Source organism: Malaclemys terrapin, chromosome 23, assembly GCF_027887155.1.
Source record: "Malaclemys terrapin pileata isolate rMalTer1 chromosome 23, rMalTer1.hap1, whole genome shotgun sequence".
In the NCBI taxonomy this organism is placed as follows: domain Eukaryota; kingdom Metazoa; phylum Chordata; order Testudines; family Emydidae; genus Malaclemys; species Malaclemys terrapin.
In genome coordinates this window covers 6,740,524-6,763,675 of record NC_071527.1, presented here as the reverse complement: position 1 = coordinate 6,763,675, position 23,152 = coordinate 6,740,524, and the positions used below count along the sequence as shown (strand labels likewise).

Below are 23,152 nucleotides of genomic sequence, written 5' to 3'. Positions count from 1 at the left end.
GTTCTGTTCACTCCCTCTGAAGCATCTGGCATCGGCCACTGTTCGAAGACCGAATACTGGGCTAGATGGACCATTGGTTTGACCCAGTATGGCCGTTCTTATGTCTGGGGATGGATGGAAGGATGGATAAATGAATGCACATGGGGATGGCTAGCTAGCTGTATACAGGGATGGAGGGATGGATAGTTATCTGGCTGTGTATGGGGATGGCTAGATAGATGTACATGGAGATGGATGGGTGGCTGGCTGTGCATGGGGGTGGCTGGCTAGATGGCAGGGTGTCTAGCCGGTGGGGTGGCTGGCTGGTAGACTAGTGGGGCAGGGTGGCTAGATGGCGGGGCAGAGTGGCTGACTGTTCGGGGGGGGGGGTGACTGGTTGTCTGGCAGGGCGGGACAGGCTGTCTAGCTGGTGGGGTGGTGGCTGGTGTGGCGGGGAGGGGGTGGCTGGCTATTTGGCAGGGTGGGATGGCTGGCTGGCTGGGGTGGTGGTGCAGGGTGACTAGTGTTGCATAAGGGTGGCTAGCACAGTACCCATGGTACAGTTGTTGGCTGGCTGGGGGTGGCTAGCTGGCTGGCTGGGAGGGTGGCTAGCTGGGAGGGTGGTTGGCTAGCCGGAGGGGCGGGGTGGCTAGCTAGCTGGCTAGCTGGGAGGTTACTGGAGGGGGACTAGCGGGGAGGGGGTTGGCTGGCTGGAGGGGGCTAGCTGGGGTGGTGGTTGGCTAGCTGGAGGGGTGAGGTGGCTAGCTGGCTGGCTGGGAGGGTGGCTAGTTGGCTGCAGGGTGCAGGGAGTGGCTAGCTCTGCATGGGGGTGGCCAGTTGTGGGGGTTGGCTGGCTGGAGGGGCGGGGTGGCTAGCTGGGGGCGGGGTGGCTAGCCAGAGGGGCAAGGTGGCTAGCTAGCTCGCTGGCTGGAAGGGTGGCTAGCTGGGGGGGTTGTTGGCTAGTTGGCTGCAAGGTGCCCGGAGTGGCTAGTTGGGGGGGTGGTTGGCTGGCTGGAGGGGCGAGGTGGCTAGCTGGGGGGTGGTTGGCTAGTTGGCTGCAGGGTGCCCGGAGTGGCTAGTTGGGGGGGGTGGTTGGCTGGTTGGAGGGACGAGGTGGCTAGCTGGGGGGTGGTTGGCTAGCCAGAGGGGCAGGGTGGCTGGCTGGCCGAGGGGAGGGGGGACTGGCTGGGGGGGGTGGCTGACTGGCTGGCTGGAGGAGTGGGGTGGTTAGCCGGGGGGGGGTGGCTAGCCGGGGGGGTGTCTGGCTGGCCGGGGGGCGGCAGACTGAACAATAAGCGGGGAGGGCAAAACCAGCCCGTGACTCAGGCTCCGTTCGCCTTTAAGAGGCCGGCGCTCGCTCTCCCTGCCCCGCAGCTCCCCGGCCCCCCGCTCAGGGCGTGTCTGTCCCCGGGGTGCCGGCGGGGCGGGGCGGGGAGCCGGCTCGGGGCGAGGCCGGGAGACAGAGCCCAGCCGGGGCTGGCACGGAGCGCGCTGGGGATGCTGCTGCCGCTGGCCGCGGCGCGCTGCAATTAGCCAGCTGGGCACCGGCCTGGCCAGGAGCCGGCTCGGGGGGCCCAGCCCAGCCCGGCCGCTTTGTTGCTGCTGCCGGATTTTCGGGGTGGAAGGAAAAATCCAGGAGGGACCCTCCCCCCATCAGGACTGAGAGAGGTGAGGAGGCTGGGCCGGCAGCGGGGGCAGGGGATGGAGGTGGGGGATCCAGTGCTGGGTATGGATGGGGAGCAGGGATGGAGCAAGGAACCGAGTGCTGGGGATGGGGGAGGATGGGAGGCAGGGGTGGAGCAAGGGCCCCAGTGCTGGGATGGAGCGGGGGGTAGGGATGGAGAAGGGGGGACCCAGTGCTGGAGGTGGAGGGAGGGGGGCAGGGATGGAGGGGGGGACCCAGTGCTGGGGATGGTGGGGGGCAGGGATGGAGCAAGGAACCGAGTGCTGGGGATGGAGGAGGAGCAGGGATGGAGCAAGGGCCCCAGTGCTGGGGATGGAGGGATGGAGAAGGGGGGACCCAGTGCTGGAGGTGGAGGGGGGGCAGGGATGGAGAGGGGGGGACCCAGTGCTGGGGATGGAGGGGCAGGATCCAGTGTTGGGGATGGAGTGGGGGGACAGGGATGGAGGAGGGGACCCAGTGCTGGGGAGGGGGGATCCAGTGCTGGGCATGGAGGAGGAGTGGGGGCAGGGATGGAGGGGAGACCCAGTGCTAGGGATGGATGGGGGGCAGGGATGGAGCAAGGGACCTAGTGCTGGGGATGGGGGGCAGGGATGAAGCAAGGGACCTAGTGCTGGGGATGGGGGGCAGGGATGGAGCAAGGGACCGAGTGCTGGGGATGGAGGAGGATGGGGGGCAGGGATGGAGCAAGGGATCCAGTGCTGGGGATGGAGGGGGGGAGACCCAGTGCTGGGGATGGAGGGGGGCCAGGAATGGAAAGGGGGGATCCAGTGCTGGGGATGATGGGGCAGGATCCAGTGCTGGGGATGGTGGGGCAGGATCCAGTGCTGGGGATGGTGGGGGGGCAGGGATGGAGGGGGGGATCCAGTGCTAGGGATGGTGGGGGGGGGACCCAGTGCTAGGGATGGAGGAGGAGGGGGGCAGGGATGGAGGGCGGGATCCAGTGCTAGGGATGGAGGGGGGGGCAGGGATGGAGGGCGGGATCCAGTGCTGGGGATGGAGGAGGAGGGAGGCAGGGATGGAGGGTGGGATCCAGTGCTGGGGATGGAGGGGGGGACCCAGTGCTGGGGATGGAGGAGGAGGGGGGCAGGGATGGAGGGCGGGATCCAGTGCTGGGGATGTGTGTGTTGAGGGGGGAGGTCTCCTGGCTTGTCCTGTGCATGCTCCAATTGCTGCTGGGCCGAGCTACAGGCTGAGGTTCCCCCTCCCCTTCCCCAGGGCAGGGATGCAGGGAGCAGAGCTGACTCCCCCCACCCCCAGGCCTGGCCCCTGGGACGGGGCTGGTTTGTGTGTGCAAGCAGCAGAGCGGTTGCATTTCCCCCTCTGTGTGCTCCGATCACTGCTGGGGGAGGGTTCACCCCCACCCCCCTGGGTAGGTTGTTTTGGGGGGGTGGGGGAGGACCCTGGACATGCTCAAATGGCAGCTGGTGGGAGGGGATGGGGATGCAATCTGAGTGATTTCCCCTGATTTTCCGGGGGGGGGGGCAGAGATGAGTTGTGTTGCAAGCTGCTGGTTCAGATCCTTGGGGGGGGGGATGTCTCCATTCCCCACTCCCCGTCTGGATCCTTTGGTGAGATGTCCCCTTTCCCCCAGGTGCCAATACGCCGTTAGCAACATGGAGACTCCAGGATGTGGGAGAGAGAGATTGAAAGGCAAATATGGCTGTGGCTGCTGGCAGCCTTGGTACATGTTTGTGCCCGCTCTGGTCCCCGCTGCATGCCCGTCTGTGCTGGGTATGCAGTCCCTGTAGGAGCTGCTCTGCGGACCCAGGGCTCCCTCCTTGCCCTGGGGCAGTGTTGGTCGGGTGGATGTCCTAGAGGATGCCGGCATGCAGAGAGCCAGGTGGCACCGGGGGTGGAAGCTGGGAGCTGAAAGAGAGGGAAGCCTGGTGCGGGAGGGGGTAGGACCCTGCTCCGTCCATCTGAAAGACAGGGGCTGGGCTCCCAGACCCCAGTGGGGCGAAGCAGCCATGTCCAGAAATGACTCTATCCAGCGTGAGACAGCAGGGGGCGCTCTCAGTGCAGCTGCCAAGGAGAAGGGGGAGCTGCCCCCCCAAGCTGGGGAGGAAGAGCTGTGGACTCCCCCTTATTTTAATCCCGGCCCCTCTCCATCCATCCCTCTCTGGATCTGCCCGTCGCTCATCCATCCGTGCCCCCCCACCCCGAGATTCCCCACCCCCTATTCTGCTGCTGCCTGGCACCTAGGGGTGAAGAAATGATGTCAGGGTGGCGGTAGCCCCACTGGGGGGGATACCTGCCTCCCCCACCTGTAGCTGTCACCTGGGGGGATGTTCCTTCAGACAGAACCACTGCTGCCCTGGGCTCCCTCCTCCCGCCCCTGGGGATGCTGGGGGGAGGGAAGGGGAGGTGATGTGTCCTAGTCCCCTCCTCCCCCCTGCTTCTGTCCCCTTTTGCTGGAGAGGACTCCCCGACCTGCTGAGAACATCCTCATCATTACATGGGTGGCTGCGGCTACTCCCTGTGACTTTCTGTGTTGGCTTGACATGCCCGAAGGCCCAGGGCAGGAGGGTGGGGAGCAGCGGGGAGGGACAAGTTACCCCCCCCATACACCTCAGCCCTGAGCTGAAGGCAAGGGCTTCAGCTCTGAAGCCCCTGTGAAGCTTGGCTTGTTGGATGAGGCTGCCAGCAAGAGGGGTTCGATCCATGCCAAGAGGGCTGCGTGCTTTGGAATGGGAGTGTGCCGGGAGCTGGTCTGAGAACCCATCAGCTCATTTCATGAAAGGAGCTGCCAACAGAGCTAGATTTGAACCGGCGGGCTGGAGGCGAAGCATGTCAGGTCCAGCTGGGGGTGGGGAGGGCGGGGAGAGGGGGAGGGGAAGGCTTCAGATCCCTTTCCAAGAGCCTTTGCCAGCATTCGGGTTTGCTGCTCGGTTCTGAGGTGTGGAGTCCAGTTCGCTCCAGGGGAAAGTCGCTGTAGCTGCATCAGGAGGGGTCCAGCCCAGGGGGTGTCCGTGAGAGCATTCTCCAGGAGGGGAGTGGGGCAGAGCCGTCTCTTGGGAAGGGGGGGAATGAGCCATCCCAGTGGAATCATTAACCTTGGTGTCCCTTTGCAAGCTGGGGGGAATAGGCTGCAGCCCCTGACAGAGCCCAGCTGGGGGCACCGCACACCACCATTCCAGCCTCCTGCTCGGAGGGTGGGTCAGCGGACACCAGGACCTGGCCACCAGGACCCAGCTGACCTAGAAGGTGGCGATCTGACGCCTCGGCTCCAGCGGGTGGGTCGTCGTGAGCAGGGAGAACAGGCCCCCTGGCTCAGGTGCATCCCTGCTCGAAGAGACAAGGAATCCCTGTGAGCAATGACAGGTGGGAGCCCGTCCCGCCTTAGTCCTGGTGGAGGAGATGGTGGAACCGGGGCCTTACCACTGTGGATCAGACCCCCGGGCCCATCTAGGCCAGGATCCCTGCCTCCCCAGATCAGCCCAGTGACCATCTAACTTTATATCCCAGGTCCTGCCATGCTGGGCCAGTTCAGTTCCCTCTCGGTTCTGGTTTCCTGCCTCTGGCAGTTGCCAATCGCAACGCTTTAGAGGGCGGAGCAAAGCCTTCCTAAAACGCTGTGGCCCCTCGGAGAGGAGAGTGGGGAGGTCCCCTTCTGAGCCCCAGGGGACCATTTCCACACTGTTTGGATCCATTTCTTCCCCTCCCATCCATTCAGTTTCCAGGGCTACCACAGGCATGGGGTGGGTCCATGGCAGCTGAGGGGGTCACGCTGCCATGTGTCCCATTGCCTGGATGTTGCAGGCTCCCAAACCTGATTGCGCTTCTGGAGAGAATTTCTCCCCAAGAGGTCCCCCTAGCACTGGGGGAGTCCAGGGTGCGCGGTGCAGTGATGGGCAGACAAGTAACCTTTTTTGGCGGGTGCAGGTCTGTCTCCCTGACTGGCAGGGGGTGGATGCTAATCTGCCTCAGAAAGTATCAGTGTCCCCATTTCATGGGGAAGGGGCAGCAGATGCAGGGGGACGGGAAGGGGGAAGAGGCGTGTTGAGGTCACGTGCTGAACGGGAGCAGAGATGGCAGTGGAACCCAGGAGTCCTGATTGCAAGTCCCTTGCTCCAAGCACTAGGCCATGTTCCCATCTGGATCTTACCACTGTGGATCAGACCCTCGGGCCCATCTAGGCCAGGATCCCTACCTCCCCGGATCAGCCCAGTGACCAGAGATTTCCAGGTTCCCTCTGCCATCAGGCTTTATATTTCACTCTCTGAAGACAGACATGCCCACTCCATCCTGGTAGGAATTCTGGGTAGTGTAGTCCCAAAGGCACTTCCTGTTGCATTAAGAGCTACTATAATTAGAACTGCCACTAGAGGGCAACAGAAACAGGGCAGGCTCATGGATCTTACCCCATTCAGTGGATAGCGGGCTGCATGGTAAGGGTTAGGGTTGCAGGGCATTGGCATTGCTTTGGGTGTGCGTGGCTGGGAATGGTAGGACTGGAATAGCTGAGGGTCGGGGTGAAATGTTTTGGCTGAGCTGTGGGGGATCCCCGCACTGGGGTAGCAGAGGGGGCTGAAGGTCAGGAGCGAGGTGCATTGGCAGAGCTGTGGGGGTCCCAGGACTGGGGTAGCAGAGGGGGCTGGGGGTGAGGAACAAAGTGCATTGGCAGAGTGGTGTGGAGGTGACAGGGCTAGACAAACCGGGGCTGCTGTAATTCTTGCCTTCCAAGGGAGTTGCTATGCTGGATGGAAGTTTGTTTGCAAAACGCTTTGAGATCCTGGATGGTGCTGGAGTGGGGCAGCGTATCTCAATCCCCAGCTTCTTGACACGGGGGGCAGAGTGTGTGCTGACATGTCTCTGTCCCTGCTGTGCTATCGGTGGCCCTGCAGCTGTAGGCTGGCGCACGGGCCTGGGAGCTGGAGTCCATCCCCTTGTGTATTTCAAACATCACCCCATGGAATGAGCAGGGCCGGTGCGGCTCCGTGGTAGTTACACTTGTGCGAGGACGGGAGGGGATTCATTTCTACGGGCATCTGAGGGACGTGAGCCCAAAGGCAGGAGAGGGCTCACTGGGGATGCTTCGTGGTGTTGGCACTGGGAGAAGTAGTACTACAGTTGTGCCTAGAGGCCCTAGCTCAGATGGGGGCCTCATCGTGCCAGGCATTGCACAGACACAGTCCCTGCCCCAGACAGCTCTGTCTAAAAAGGCAGAGTGGGAGGGGAAACTGAGGCCCAGAGAGGGGAAGTGCCTTATCTAAGAGCCAGGAATAGAGCCCAGAGTCCTGAATCCCAGGCCAGTGCTCTATCCATTAGACCATGCTGCCCATGGGGGATTACACAGCGAGCTCTAGGCAGCTGTGGGATTGTCTCCTCGTCACAGGACATGGGCTTGCACCATTTACAACCCCTGCCTGTTTAGGGTGGGTAAGTTTTATTATCCCCATTTTACAGAAGGGGAAACTGGGGCACAGAGCAGGAAGTGACTTGCCCGAAGCTTTACAGTAAGTCAGTGGCAGAGCAGGGAATAGAACCCAGGTGTCCTGACTTCCTGTGCCCTGCTCTATCCCCTGGACCGCACTGCCTTCCTAGAGCCAGGAATCCTGGCTTCCCAGACCCCTGATCTAACCGCTAGATGACACTCCCTCCCCAAAGCCAGGAATAGAATCCAGGAGTCCTGGTTTCCCAATTTTGGAGCTAACCCCTAGACCACACTCCCTTCCCTCGGGAAAGCTTTCAAAAACATTGACCGTGCCTGTGTCTGTAAGTTGCCCACACAATTTGCCTTTAAATCTGGGCCAGTTTGATGCTGTTCCGATACAGTATGATTGGGACCGCCCCCCCTCAGGCTGGGGGTGTGGGGGAGGTGCTGTGCGGGAGGAGAGGGCAGACTAGTGAGGGAGCAAGCTATGAGAGAGGAAGGATGACCCAGTGGTTAGGGCTTTGCCCTGGGATGTGGGAAAGCTCAGGTCTTCTGTAGACTTTCCTCTGTGACCTTGGGCACGTAGGCTGCGGAGCCAGGGGCCACCCGGGGCATGGCCTGCCACAGCCCAACCTGGGGCAGGCAATCCAGCAGCACCAGGGCCAGGAAGGGGGCGAAGCGTCACTGGGGATCAGGAAGGGAGGGAGTGGCCCGCCTGCGTGCTGTGGTGAGAGCCAATGGGGCCGGAGCATGGAGCCAGGCCAGCTGCAGGGGACAGGAGCCACCACTGCAGGCTGAGTGCGGGGTGGGTTCATTCTACAACTCCCCCCCCACCAGGCTCTATCACCTGCTGGGGACAGGACCCGATAGCCCCCTTCTCTCCTCTCCCCTCCTCCCAGGGCCTCCCACTGTAAATGGTGTCCCACATCCCCTGTTTGTGCAAGTCACCTGAACAGTATTTAGACCATGGGAGTTAGGTGCCAAAATACCCTTGAGGACCCGAGCCTCTCTGTGCCTCAGTTTCCCCTCTTTACAATGGGGATAACAGCCCTGCCCTGCCTCGCCTCTCAGGGGTTGTGGGAATAAATACGTTAAAGGGTGTAAGGTGCTCAAACACTGTGCTAACGGGGGCAGATAAGTACCTTAGGTTGAGCGTGAGTGAAAGGTGTTACAGGATGGCTGTATAAAAGGCGTGTGTCTGTGTAAACGTTAAGAGGCAAGATGGCTGTAGACATCAGAAATCTGCAGGGTTGATTGGTAGGTGGGGTGTGTTGAAACCTATATTACAATTGTAACCCATCACTTTAAATCCTCAGTGGGTTTCCTGGTCCTGCTGGCAGGCTAGGGGACTCTGTAGGGAAGCCTGGAATCTGGATGTCAGCCATCTGCAAAAACCTGGAGCAAGGTAGGGCCACTGGGGCCTGCCTGTCTTAGGGAGCAGCCTGCTTTGTCTCTCTCTGGTTTTGGTTTCTGGTGTGTTAAGGTGCTGGATTTTAAGAAATCAAATAGGGTGATGTTGCGATGTTCCAGCAAGTGTCTGATGTTTTTTTATCTAACTTCTCTGTGTGTGGGCTGTGAACATAACAGTTGGACAGTAAAACTAGTTCTGCTCTGCAAATGGCTTCTCTATGCCAAAAACAACAAAAGAGATAGGTTCAATGCCGCATACGGTTTACTATTGATCATTTGCATTGTGGAATCTCTTCTGGGCCTGAAGCAGGGATCAGGGTCCCCGTTGCACATGGGGCTGGCTTTAAAATCCCGTGTGAAAGGGAAAACGTTTCCTAGCCAAGTCTCGCGATAGTTGGTGTTTTTCTGAAAGCCCCATCTCCCAGAGTCCTGAGATGACAAGAGAAACTCAGCTTCCATTTAATAAAGTAATGTCCATTTCTAGGTCTTGAGATGAGGATGGAAGATCTTGAGATTGTGACTCCTAAATACCCCCAACCCAGAAGGCCAATGAAAAGAACCCAACATTTATTATTTTTTTAAGCCAATCTGGTGATTTGTTGGGGGGCCCCCGCTGAACGTCTGAGGTGGCTGACACAACATAGCTTCTAAAATGTATATATACTTTCAATGGCCACAGTAACAACAGGTACCTTTTATCGTAGGTAATCTCCGCAAAAGGGGTTTATTACAGAGTCACCAGAGGGAGCCCCAGACATTGTGTTTTTTGCTGGCTCCACAGAAATAAGTGTGAATAGTGTCATCGTACAGAGGCACATCCCAGGCACCTGAAAATGATGCTCGAACTCAGCCAGAAGTTGTGGCTCGGTGCAGGAGTCATGGGGTGAATTCTCCAGCCTGGGCTATGCAGAAGGGTCAGGCTAGCTGGTCAAATGGTGCCTGCGTGACTTGATCACGATCCTACATGGGGAGGAGATTTCACATAGGAGAAGGCTCTTGACTCTACCAGATAAAGGCCCAGTCCTCAAGCTGAAGCTAGATAAATTCAGGCTAGAAATAAGGTGAGGGTGATTTACCATTGTAGCAACTTACTGATGGATGTGGAGAATTCTCCGTCACTTGGGGTTGGAAACCAAGACTTCCTAAAACCAAATATGTTGTAGCTCAACCCCAAGCTATGGGCTGGATGCAGGGACTGCAGGGTGAAGCTCACCAGCCTGGAGGGCAGACTAGATGTTTGTAACGGTCTCTTCTGGCCTTGAAAATCTATTGATTCCCAATCTTGTTCCTCTCATGCCCCCCTGGATGGAGCCAGTGGTTGGGGCACTCATCTGGGCTGCAAAAGCCCTGGGTTCAAATCCCAGTATTGCCTGATCTGGAGCTCAGGGACTTGACCCCATGTCTTCTGTATCCTATGGTAGTGCCCGACTAGCAGGCTGTGGGATATAGTCCAGCTGTTGCATTCTCTGGCTTTGATCAGACATTCCATCCTGGGGCTGAGGAACCTTCCCAAGGCAAGTCAAAACCGCCACGTTTCTGCAAAAAGTTGCACTTTCGATGAATCGGTGTTTTCTGACCAGGCGGCTCTGCCCAGTTCTCATCTTTGTCCCCCTCTAGTGGCCGCTCTGCATAAGAGGCCAAGGAGGCTGTAACAGCAGTTGCTCTTAGCTGCTAAGATTCCTGGGTTCAAACCTCACTGGGGGCCTGAGCAGCCCTGATCACAACAGACCCTTTCTTTCCAGGGATCGCGCTGTTCCAACCAAAGGGGTAAAACTTGGGTGAGGAGAGGACCCCCCCCTGCCATCCCACCCCACTGCAGATCTAACCCCAGCTCTGAGCTCAGGAGATAGCAGTTGAGGCCAGGAACTGGTGCACGCAAGGACTGGTTCTTGGCATGGACACGGGAGCAGCTCTCTGCAGGGAGGCTGGCGGCAGAGGATGTGTGTATGTGTGTGTGTGGGGGGGGGGGGAGGAAATCTTATGATGCTCACAGGACACGGGGGTGGGGACAGTTGAGGGAGGGGAGGAGTGTGAGCAGGGTTTGCTCTGGGGACACTGAGTCTCAGCACCCTGGGGGCTTGGGGTCAGCCTTGTCCCTGATTTGTGGAAGCTGGGGGGGGGGGGGACTGCTGCAGCCTGGTCATCCCAGCCTACCCCCCAAGAATCTGCGTGGCCAGGGTCCCTTTAAGGGTGCTCTCAGGACAAAGGCGGGAGTGGTTTGAATGCTGCTCCACCTCCCCACCCTCCCCCGGCTGAGAGGCAGGCCTGGCAGCTGCCAGCTGGTGGGGGTCCCTGCTGCCCATCTGTGCAATCTGGGCCCAGCTAACGAGGCCTGAGGCAGAGGTGGGGGAGGGGGAACAGGCTGCATCTCAACCTGCTTTCTCTCGCCACCCCCCCTCCGTTGACTGATTGCCGGGTGGGGGGCAGAGAAGTGGCCAGGCTGGGTGGGGGGCAGAGATGCGCGCGCCGACAGGGCTGCGCAGTCTGATGTGAGACAGGAGCCCAAAAATCCATTAGTGTCCATTATGGCGGGGGAGGGGAGCTCCCAGGGGCCTGTGGGGGGAGGGGGGATGGTTACGAAACCGGCTTCTCTGCACGGCTGGTCCCTTCTGCTGCTCTTCGCTCTCCCCGCTGGCGGGCTCTGCAGTGCTTAGGGTGACCAGACAGCAAGTGTGAAAAATCGGGACGGGGGTGGGGGATAAATAGGAGCCTATATAAGAAAAGGACCCCAAAATCGGGACTGTCCCTATAAAATCGGGACATCTGGTCACCCTAGCAGTGCTGCAGGAGTGACTTTGAGGCTGTTGGGCGTCAGGACACCTGGGTTCTCATCCCAGCTGTGGGAGATGGGGTGGGGGGGGTCTAGCAGTTACACCAAGAACTTGTGGGTTCAAATCCCAGCACAGTGGGGAGGAGGGTTAGCGCATGGGCTGGAAGTCAGGACTCCCGGCTTCTCTCCCTGGCTCTGTGATGGCAGTGGGGTTGAGGGGCTAGAGCAAGGACTGGGAGTCAGGACTCCTGGGTTCTAGCCCAGCTCTGCAACAGACTCACGGTGTGACAGTGGCTCAGTCACTGTCCCTTGCCTTCTATGATCTGCAGCGCCTTGGAGCTCCAGTCACAGACTGTGACCACATTGTGCTAGGTGCTGTACAAACCCAGCACAAAAGATGGTCTCTGCCCCAAGGAGCTGTTAAATAGGCCGGGACTTTGCCTGAAGTAAATTCTAACCCCCCGCCCCCCCCCCCCCCCCCCCAGGCTGCTGAAAACTTTCCCTGATTGCCTCAGAGTCATCATTTCCTACCCCCATCGCTTCTGCTACCAAACCTGCTTCCTGATCCATTGGACCTGCACTGCCCATTTAAACCGCCTCCCTTTGCCAAGATCCCTGCTTGAGTCCCCCTGGTGCACCCTCCTCCTCGCTGCTAGGATAATGGCAACAATCTCTAGCTCTGATTTATCTCTTTTCCTCAGCAGATCTCAAAGCGCTTCACAATTAGTATCATGATCCCCATTTTACAGATGGGGAAACTGAGGCACAGAGGGGGCAGTGACTTGCCCATGGTCATCCAGAGGCAGAGCCGGGAATACTGCCTAGGTCTCAGTCCCACTCCAGTGCTGTACCCACTAGAGGATACTGCCTAGAAGAGCCCCACTCCTCATGTGTGCTTCCTGTACGCTTCCACTTCAATCACCAACCTATGCTGCTCGTCTTCCTGCTGTTGTTTCCAGCTGATCAGGAAGTACCCTGCTTTGTGGCGGGGGTTGCCCAGCTGGGGGCGGGAGGCACTTGCTGGTCCCTGGAGGACTGCTTTCTGGGTCTGTTCATTCCCAGCTGCTCAATCCCGGTGAGCAATAGCTGAGAACACAGCAAGACTTCCCTGGTGTTAGTTTGCCAGGTAAGAAATTGGCTGCAGGTGCCATAGGGATGTCACGTGATCATGAAGGGGTGGGGGAAGAGGCGTGATCGGGGAGGGGAGCTTGTCCCATAGGGTCATCCCCCCCCCCCATCCTGACACTCTCAGGACAAAGTCAGGTCCCGGAGAGCTGTAAAGCAGGACCTTATTTTTACGAGCCCTGAGATGGAAAAATATAAAAACGAGACTGTCCTCCCCCATTGAAATGTTTTTGAGCCTAGGGGAAGGTGCCCCTTTCTGGGAGTCAGGAATTCAAATCTCAGCTCTTTAAGGTGGCCATGTGCGGTCTCAGCCACGTTGCCTTTCAGAGTGGACATGCCAGAATTACAACCCTGGCTATGCTATCTGTAACCACCACCCTAATGCTCCTGACCTCCCTTGTAAAGTGTTTGGAGATCTGTGGATGGAAAGTGCTACAGAAGAGCAAGATGGGGGTATTATGACTCTAATCCCTAGACCATGTGCCCCAAGCCAGGAGCAATCCCAGCAGCCTATGCTATCTAGCAAATAGTTGGATGCACTCTGCCAAGTACGTTAGCAAGTAACAGCGTGTCCGTGCTAGCAGTTGTTCCTGGGGGGTAGCTTCCAAGGTCACAGGGCCTGGCTTGGCTGATGACCCACGTGGACGGGTCTCATGGGTGCACATGGTAACATTTCCGTTTTGCTTTTTTGCCCGTTTTCTTGCTCTTCGTTTTAACGCAACATCAGTGGCCGCATGTGCAAATATTGGCCTGACCCTCTTCCACCTCCCCATCTCTAAAACGAAGGGTAATGGGCCCACTTTTCAAAATCGCCCAGATTTACGCTCCCAAGTCACTTGCGCGCCTTGCGCAGTCCCTCGCTAGTTCACAGGGCTGTTGGGAAGATGAAGCCAGGAATGAACCCCGGTGAGAGCCCCCTAGGGCCGCCCCCATGACTGGGGCTCCTAACCGCTACAGCTAATAATAGAAACCAAGGGACAGAGTGGGGACGTGACTGAGCTACTGTCTCACAGTGGGTCAGTGGCCGCGCTGGGCTACAACCCCGGAGTCCTGACTCCCAGTCCTTGCTCTAATCCAGTGGTTCCCAAACTGGGGTTCGTGAAATGTTACAGGAGGTTCTCGGGGGGGGGGGGGGAATTCCCTAATGGCAGACAGAGCTGTCCCTAGGGACCCCGGGCAGCACAGGGCCAGCAGCCCGGAGCCCCTGGACTTCCAAGAGCTAAGCAGATCAAAGCAAGCATATCTATCACACTGAGGAGATTTAAACTTCAAGACTCATAAGAAATGGAAAGGGAGGTGGATATTTTTTGCTGTTTTTTAAATTAAATAGGCAGCTAGTATTGTTTTAAAATTATGAAGAACAAGTTTAAGCTTTGTAGTAACGTGCATTGTTTGCCTGGACTGCTCAAGACCTGAATGCTTGTGTAGGAGAAACTCTTTGGAGTTGGCTTCTTAAATACCTTCATGCTGTTTCACATCTGATACTCCTTGATGAAACATAGGAGCCTGGTCTCATAACAGGGTTATTCAAAGTGATACAAGCTACAAAAGTGAGATCTTGGAGGAGTGTTGCCATTTTCATAAGGTAATAAAAATACTGCAATGATAAATAATTTATAATAGTGTGTAATAAAAACACGTTTTATATTTCCAAGATCACTGCTTTTATAATTTATACTCAGGTAATGGAGAAAATCCCTGGAAATATTCATTTTTAGGAGGGGGTTCACAAGACTTGACATTTTAGTGAAAGGGGTTCACAGGTTGTTAAAGTTTGGGAGCCACTGCTCTAACTACTTGGCCTTACTGCCATTCCAGAGCCAGGGATCGAACCCAGGAGTCCTGACTTGCAGGGGTTGGATGGTGGGTGGGGTCACACGCTGAATGAACGGGATAAGAAATTTCACGTAGCTGCTTGGTCAGGGCACAGGACTGCCAGCGCTCACGTAATGAGGCAGGGGGTCCTGTGGAAAAAAAATAGCAGGTGATCATGCGATTGAATGCACAGGGCAGAGGGGAGCTGAATTAAGGTGGCAGGTGCACCCTTAGGATCTTACCCAGTGGTGCTTGCGTGTTGCATCAAGCACTCAAATCAGCGTTGTGGCCACCAACCAGGGATCGAATCAGGGACCAGCAGAGATAAGAACTGTAAGATGCCCTGGTTTGAGCTGAAGCTCCGTGAGCAGGGCTGTACCACCTCATGACCACAGTGGGGCGGGCACAGAGGGGACTCGCTAACACTCACCAGGGGGTTATGTCCACACTTACTAGGAAACTGAATGTGGTGTGGGCTCCAGGGCTGTCACTGGTGGGTCAGCCGCTTGAGTCCCACTCAGGTCGGCGGTCCTGGAGGACCTTCCCTTCTAAGGTGGCTCCATACGTGAGAGGAGTTTGGTGGATCTCAGTTTCCGCTGGCTGGCAGACGAAGCGGAGGGACCTAGACCAGCATGGGCCCTAGAGACTGGTCTGCCCTGCTGCCCTGAAATGCCAAGCAGTATCTTAGCCGAGTTGGACCCTGGGACAAATTGCGCCACACTAGGATACAGCGTATGTATGCCAGGGTCTAGGCGCCCGGTTTGCTCTTTGGGCTAAAATCCGAGTGCAAATAAGGCATGTGAGAGGCTAGGTTCTCCACAGAGCTCAGCACCTGGGTGCTGTCACTGAGAATCACCCCTCCCCGCCCCACACACACTATTTGGAATAGTCCGTCCACCCCAGGAGTGCGGCGTTGTCAGGCACAAGGGCTCAGAAATCATGGCTCAGTCCTCTCCGAAACCACCGGCTTGGCTTAAAAATCCTGAGATCAAAATAATAACGATCAACGTTGGGTTCTTTTTATGGGACTTCTAAGCCCCAAGGGGTAACGTCTGCAGGAAACTTCGGATTCTTTTCCTCTGAAGCACCTGGCATTGGCCGCTGTCGGAAGAAAGGATACTGGGCTGGATGGACCGTTGGTCTGACCCCCTATGGCCATTCCTATGTTCTTCCACCATGCCATGACTCCAGGGGCTGGGGCTTGAGGGACAACAGCTGAAGATCGTGAGACTCATGATAAAATTGTGAGAGCGGGCGATGCTGTCACCAATCTCAGCTTGGCACCTTTAAGCACGGCGCCCTCCTAACAGTGGTGTTTCTGAATTACACGTTTAATGATCCCTCACAGTGCTGGTAGACATTAGAGAGGAAATGGTCGGGATGCTAATTTGGGACTTGAAAGACCAGAGATCAGGGACAGAGCCGGGAATTGAACTCCTATGTGACCTTCATAGATTCGAAGGCCAGATGGGACCCACTGTGATCATCTGGTCTGACCTCCTGTCTAACACAGGCCGAGGGACTTCTCTGATGAACTCCGGTTTGTACCAGAGCAGATATTCCAGAAAAACAGCCAATTAAAAGTGCCTTCTCCCACTCCCTGTCACTGCCTGCCTTCCCTGAGTCACTTCCCCTTAGCCCTAGCACCCACTCAGCCCTGGTTTCAAGGTCTGCAGTTTGGCCGGGTCAGCCAGAGCTCCTATTGCCCTGCTACTGTGCCCAGCACTGCTCTGTCCAGGGTGCTGCTCCTTCTACCAGGAGCCAGTCCTCCTCCCTTGCTGGTCAACAGGAGACTGACCTCTTCTTTGCTAGGCAGCCTTTATATAAGACCCAGCCTGGCCCTGATTGGCTGCCTCTTTCTTGGCCCTGATTGGCTCTCCACAGGCCTTTGCTGACTGGTCTGCCCAGCCTCTCTGGCCTGTTCCAGCCCTTTTTCTCCTGGAGTGGGGCAGCCGTCCCACTACCCCTTCACATAAAACAAGAACCAGCGGTCACCCAGTTAAATAAATAGGCAGCAGGTTTAAAACAAACAAAAGGACGTAGTGCTTCACACAACACACAGTCAACCAGTAGAAATTGTTGCCTCTGGATGTTGTGAAGGCCGAAAGGATAATTGGGTCCAAAAAAGAATTGATAAGTTAATGGCGAATAGGTCCAGCAGTGGCTATTAGGAGCTCTGGGAGCTCCTGGCTATTAGCCAGGATGGTCAGGGATGCAACCTGACTCTGATTGCCACATTCTGTAACTGGACAACGGGATGGATCGCTTGATGATTGCCCTGTTCTGTTCATTCCCTTTGAAGCACCTAGCATTGGCCACTGTCAGAAGACAGCATACTGGGCTAGATGGACCATTGATCCGAGCGAGTGTGGCCGTTCTTATGTAATGTTCATCATTCTCTTGGCTCTTCTCTGAACCTTCTCCAATTTATCAACATCTTGGACACCAGAACTGGACGCAGGGTTCCAGCAGCGATCACACCAGTGCCAAATACAGAGGTAAAATAACCTCTCTGCTCCCACTTGAAATTCCCCAGGCACCCCAGGGTCGCATTAGCTCTTTTGGCCACAGTGTCGCTGCGGGAGCTCATGTTCAGCTGTTTATCCATCGTGACCTTCAAGAATTTTTCAGTCGCTGCTTCCCAGGCTAGAGTCTCCCCTTATGGAAGTAGTAGGGGCGACATTCTTTGTTCCTAGATGTATAAATGAACATTTCACCATATTTAAATGCATATCGTTTGCTTGCACCCCATTTACCGAGTGATCCAGCTTGCTCTGTATTATTTTACCAGCCTCCCAATCTTTGTATTATCTGCAAACTTTATCAGTGATGACTTTGTTTTCTTCCAGGACTTCCTTGGGCAAATCACTTAGGCCCAGATACTCAAAGGTATTTCGGAACCTAACTCCCATTGGCCTAAATACCTTTGGGGATCTGGGGCTTAGCTTCTCTGTGATCCTCATGTTGATGAGAAAGACTCCACATGTCTCATTCACATTCTATGCTCCACTCACTTGGTCAATTTCATATTCCGTCTCGGAATCAGTTTCCTGGTTCTGCTCTCCAGCCCTTGTTAGCCACCCTACAACTCAGCCCTCCAGCTGCTTAGCAATCTCCCTCCCGTTGAACTTCCCGCAATCACCTCGTGTTTTCCCGTTGCTGCTGAAATCACCAGCTTTTATTGTCCAAGAGCTTTTTATTGTGATGATTCCAGTAGGTAGTTACCAGGGCCGCTTGTGTTCAATAAATCCTGCCTGTGTGCGTGAGCCTGGATCATCGCCGTGGGGGTGGGAGCAGTGCACCTTCTCCTGGCTTTGATGCTACTTCAGCCGCTAGGGGGAAGCCACGTTGTAGAGCTCAAGGGAACCAGCATTCCAATAATGCGGCCCTTGCTTCCCAGAAGTGTCTGAGTTTCACTCTGCAGCATTTGCATGCGCATAAAGGGACCCTATCAACATAATAAGAAAGCAATTAATTTCACAGGCCAACCCTTCTTCAAAGGCGTTTAAAACACGCTCTGCGGATTTAATCACACGGTGGGAGAATTATAGAGCAGAACAGGTGATAAATAATAGATCGTAACAATGGGGGTGATACATACCGGGGCCAGCTCTGCTCTCGGTTTCACCTGGGTGGCTCCACTGAGGGCAGGATCTGGCCCCACAGATGTGCAGAAGGGTCTAGGGCGAATGTGCCCTTCTGCAGCAACTTTCTAATGCACTGCCAGGAGTTAAGCAGGGCCAGGGCTCCCTGGGGCAGTGCCTTTTGCGGAACAGTCTACAGCAGCAGTTCTCAACCAGGGGTCCCAGGCCCCCTGGGGGGCTGCGAGGAGGTTTCAGGGGGTCCACCAAGCAGGATCGGCATTCGACTCCCTGGGGCCCAGGGCAGAAAGCCAAAGCCCCACGGCCCAGAGCCCCACCACCCCAGCGCCGTATTATTGCCTAGGCCGACAAGGCCTAGGCCTAGGGCGGCAAATTTGTAGGGGCGGAAGCTCCCCTCCGCGCCCCGCCCCCCTGCTCCAGCTCACCTCCGTCTCCTCTGCAAGTGCGCAACCGTGTCCTGTTTCTCTCCCCTCCCAGCGCTTGCGCTGCGAAACAGCCGTCTAAATACCCTCTGACCTAAGGGATGAGGAGCTTGTGAATTCAACGTTACCTCTCCTGTGGACTGAGGTTGGTGTCTCTGAGCACCCTGCAGCCCTCGCTCCAGACTCCTCCTCCAGGGGGCAGGCAGCTACCCTTCTCCGCCCCCAGCCGCCCCCCAAATCAGCTGAGGGGTTGCAGAGGGTCACTTCTAGTAGAGATACAATAGAGGCCTGTTCAAGACCCTGCTGTTTACCGGCACTGCCTTTCAGCGTCCATGTGAAATCCATGCACACCTGGTTCATTAATTAGTTGGGTTTTTTTTTTAATTAGGCAACCCCTAGAGAGGAAGGATGATGCCATATCAGCTTGCAGGAGAGCTGGCTTCAGTTCTTGGCTCTCCCAACAACTGCCCGGCCCTTGGGCAAGTCACAGCTCTGTGCCTCAGTTTTCTTCATCTGTAGAAAGCATTCTCTCTGCTGTTTAGAGGGTATGTTATTGGGACCAGGATGTTTTCAGCACATATATGTACAGCGCCTAGCACAGCGGCAGAGGCGATGCACAGGGGGACAGGTGGGGTCATGTGTCCCCCCCCCCCGATTTGCTCCTTGGCTTGTACTGAGCACGCTCACATGATTGAGCATAATGACAAGTTTCAGAGTAACAGCCGTGTTAGTCTGTATCCGCAAAAAGAAGAACAGGAGTACTTGTGGCACCTTAGAGACTAACAAATTTATTAGAGCATAAGCTTTCGTGGACTACAGCATCCGAAGAAGTGGGCTGTAGTCCACGAAAGCTTATGCTCTAATAAATTTGTTAGTCTCTAAGGTGCCACAAGTACTCCTGTTCTTCTTTTTGCATGATTGAGCATGCTCAGTAACACTGCTGAAGCCAACTGCCCTCACTCTGCCCCCTTGCCCCTCACTGTCGGCAGGGGTTCTGATCTTGGTTGTGGCCCATAGGTGCTTACTGTGAATAATAACCTAACAGACTTTAAGCCCAGAAGGGACCATAGTCACCATTATTTGTATCTGCTTTGTAAAACCCTTGCTGGTACTACTTTGGGTACCATCATTGGCATCAGAGGAAGCCAGGACACCTGGGTTCTGTTCCCAGCTACAAGGTCGAGTGATTATAGCAGAGGAATGTGAGCCAAGGTTCCTGAATCTGGGAGGGGAGCATGGGTCAGTGGCCACAGCACGGACTCAGGAGTCCTGGGGATGTGCTGTGCAACCATAGGCAAGTCACTTCCTCAGTTTCCCTCTCTGTGAACGAGAGATAAAAGTCCTTGGCTGCGTGGAGCTGGGGAGCGTTCATGGGTGAACCCTCAAGAAGGGTTCTGTGAGTTCTGAAGGGAAGGGCTGTGGCTTTCTCTTGAAAATCGGTACCACTGTGCTTGGCGCTGTACGCGACAGCGTTAGGGGCCTCGCCATCTTATCTGCCTGCTTCTTTTCTGGGCTACAGAGAACCCGCAATGCGCTAGATGTTGCAGAAAGCTGTGTCTCTGCCCCGTGGAGCTCCTGAGCTAATCTTAATCTACCTCTGTCCCGGCATTTATGCCACACTCGTCACTGGGCTCCTGAAGCCCCAGCCTGGCTGGAAACCCTCTGCGGCAGAGCAGGGAAGAGGTTTCTTTGCTTTAAAGAAAAAAAGACCACTTTCCATTGGAATTTCTCTCTCTTTCTCTTTCATTTCACGCACACGGTTCCTGCTGCTCTGAGGTTTGCTGGAGCTCCATCCGCCCTCCCTACCCAGGGTATAGGTTGGAGCCCGCATTTGCTCTGCCGGGGTTTCTTTCAATCCCCTGATGTCGAGCTGAACAGATTGAGGGGTTGGTGGGGGAGGAGGCAGCGTGGGAGACTCAGTGCTCACACCAACCCCACTGGGGGGGGGAGGGGTGTTCCAGTAACCCCGTTAACCCCGAGGGCCCAGCTGATTGGCGAGTGGGCAGGGCTGAGACTGGCATAGCTGTTTAGGCATTAGGGTTGGGGGTGGGGTGCAATTCCTCTGAAAGCTTTAAATTACACCCCCCTTCCTATCCGACTCCAGCTCATTTGAGCTCCACCCCTGCCCTAAATCTTGGGCACAGACACCAACGTGAACTCCTGCAGCATCTGGGACACATTTCTCATGATCCCCCAGTCCCACCCCCCTCTGCAGCTCTTCTCTGACTCCGTCCCTATCCCAGCCACCAACCCTCCTCCCTGACAGCTTTGCACCTTCCCCTCCATTATCTTCCTTCCCTCTCCAGGCCAGCAGGGGTCGCTGCGGCAGCCACAGGAGGTTCCCCCATCCTACTCACCTGAGCGTGGAGCACTGCTTCAGCTGTGGCAGAGGGGCGAACCATTGGGGAGGGGGGTGCCTCCTCAGGATCATGTGTAACTCTGGGTGTTTTCAGGAAGCCAGAACAATATGCCGCATCCATGGGTGGTTTGGTGACAGCAGGCATTGAACCTGGGACCTGTGGATATAAAACCCACAGCTGTAGCAGGCTCCTCTGCCTAGCCACCACTAGAGGGAGACAGAGCACCACCGGCTTACGTGGGTGCTCACAAGAGCTGGGAAAGCCTGATGCTGGCATGGAAGAGTCTTTGCAAAGCCCCCCTAAAGGATCCTCGTGAGGGACGGGCCAACCCCTGGCTCTTGGCTTGCACCCATCACAGCAGCTTCGCCAACTAATTGTTCTTAGAGCCCCAGCAGCTGGAGGCCAGTGATTGATGAGATGGGATCAAGAGATGACTTGATCCTGGTGTATGAGTACCTCCTCAGAGAGGAAATACCGGGTACTAACAGGTCTGTGATCTAGCATCAGGAACCAGGGCATGGGCAGTCAGGTTCAGTGGTTAGAGTCATAGGTGTTCAGGCCTGGAAGGGTCAAGCCAGAGTCAGTAGCTGGGGTCTGGAGCCCAGGGTCGGAGTCAAGAGGCAGGAACGGGGGGTGAACAGGAGCGGCTAGCAGGAGTTTTGCAAGGGAGTTCTCCAGGTGAAGGAGGAGTGATTACATGCCCCTTGGGGGTAAATTTGTTGCCTGTAGTGTGTGTGTTTGTGTTTGTGGTGTGCTTGCTGCTTGACTGAAACATACCGTGTGCTCAGTTTGTTTGGGAGACCTTGTGTTGAGTCTAGCGGCCTGCTGGGCAAGGCTGAGAGCTTCTTAACGAGGCTTTGATCCCTAAGTCCCTGAGCACCCATCAATCCTTAACCAGGGGATGGAGCTCCTCAGGAAGACCAGGGCTTTAAAAAGCTGGCTCCTAAGAAGCCAGAGGAGCTAGCCAACAGGAGTGGCTAACAGTGAGTTTTGCGAGGGAGTTCACAGGGGGAGTGTGTGTGTGTGGGGGGGATGGCTAGATACACTTAACATTCTTTAAACTCAAAGCCCCAAACACCCCCGATAAAAACAAAACATAAACAAAGGAATGAGATGCCGGAGTTAAAAGAGAATGCAGGCAGAAGGCCAGCAACAGAGTGGGGGCCAGGGCCGGCTCCAGGGTTTTGGCCGCCCCAAGCAGCCAAAACAAAAACCAAAAACCAACCAAACAAAAAAAGCCGTGATCGTGATCTACGGCTGCAATTCGGCGGGAGGTCCTTCACTCCCAGGCGGAGTGAGGGACTGTCCGCCGAATTGCTGCCGAATACCTGGACTTGCCGCCCCTCTCCGGAGTGGCCGCCCCGAGCACCTGCTTGAGAAGCTGGTGCCTGGAGCCGGCCCTGGTGGGGGCTATCCAGTGTATTGCATCCAATGCAGCATGTCTGATTACCTGCCCTATGGGCAGGTGGCATGGGTGTGCATTCAGTGCAAGGAGCTCCTGGCCCTCAGAGACTGTGGACGGGCTTTGGAGACCAGAATGGCTGAACTGGAGGAGCTAAGGGAGACAGAGGGGTACATAGATGAGATTTTCTGGGACACGGTAGAACAGTCCAACCATTGGTCTGACAGCCTCTCTGCTGTTGAGGAGGATGAAAGTCTCAGGGAAGGAGAACATCCAACTGGAACAGATGGAAATGATCCCATAGTTGGGACCCTCCTTCCAGATGATGTCATGGTATCCTCTCACACTGAGGATACCTTTCCAGGGGAGGGAACTCCAGTTATTGATAAGAGACAGATAGTTATGGGGGATTCGATTAGAAACAGAGAGAGCTGGGTTTGCGATGATGAGGAGAACCGCATGGTAACTTGCCTGCCTGGTGCAAAGATTGCAGATCTCTCGAGACATCTAGATAGACTATGTGTAGTGCTGGGGAGGAGCCGGTGATCTTGGTACATGTGGGTACCAATCAGGGCCGGCTCTGGCTTTTTTGCCGCCCCAGGCAAAAAAGCCGCTGGCTGCCCCCCCTCCCCCCCTGCTGGGGGGGAGGGGAGGGCGGCCGGAGCTCTGGGGGGAGGGTGGCGAGCGCCGGCGGGAGCTCCGCTCTCCCCCCGCGGCCGGGGGGAGGGGGGCCAGAGCCCTGGGAGGAGGGCGGTGAGCCCCGGCGGGGGCTGGGGCAGAGCGCCGGGGGGGGAGGGCGGCCGGAGCCCTGGGAGGAGGGCGGCGAGCCCCGGCCGGGGCTCGGCTCTCCCCCCGGCGGCCAGAGCACCGGGGGCAGGGCGGAGAGCCCCGGCCGGGGCTCTGCTCTCCCCCCGGCGGCCAGAGCGCAGGGGGCAGGGCGGAGAGCCCCGGCCGGGGCTCTGCTCTCCCCCCGGCGGCCAGAGCGCAGGGGGCAGGGCGGAGAGCCCCGGCCGGGGCTCTGCTCTCCCCCCGGCGGCCAGAGCGCAGGGGGCAGGGCGGCGAGCCGCAGCCAGGGCTGGCCGCTCTCCCCCCGGTGGCCGGGGGGAGGGCGGCCAGAGCGCCAGGGGGAGGGCGGCGAGCCCGGCCATGGCCCCGCTCTCCCCGGGGGCCGGAGCGCCGCGCCGCCCCCCTCCAGGTGCCGCCCCAAGC

The 23,152-nt window shown here is 56.8% G+C and overlaps 1 protein-coding gene across 2 annotated transcripts in view; it reads left to right on the top strand.

Annotated features, from left to right (window-relative positions):
- Positions 1-1,579: 1,579 nt before the first annotated feature.
- The window catches only part of MAP3K12 (mitogen-activated protein kinase kinase kinase 12), an 85,663-nt gene continuing 64,090 nt past the window's right edge, over positions 1,580-23,152 (top strand). For both annotated transcript variants that reach the window (XM_054012165.1, XM_054012163.1), the window contains exon 1: positions 1,580-1,647. The gene's annotated coding sequence lies outside the window, so the exon portion shown is untranslated. The remainder of the gene's footprint in view (positions 1,648-23,152) is intronic.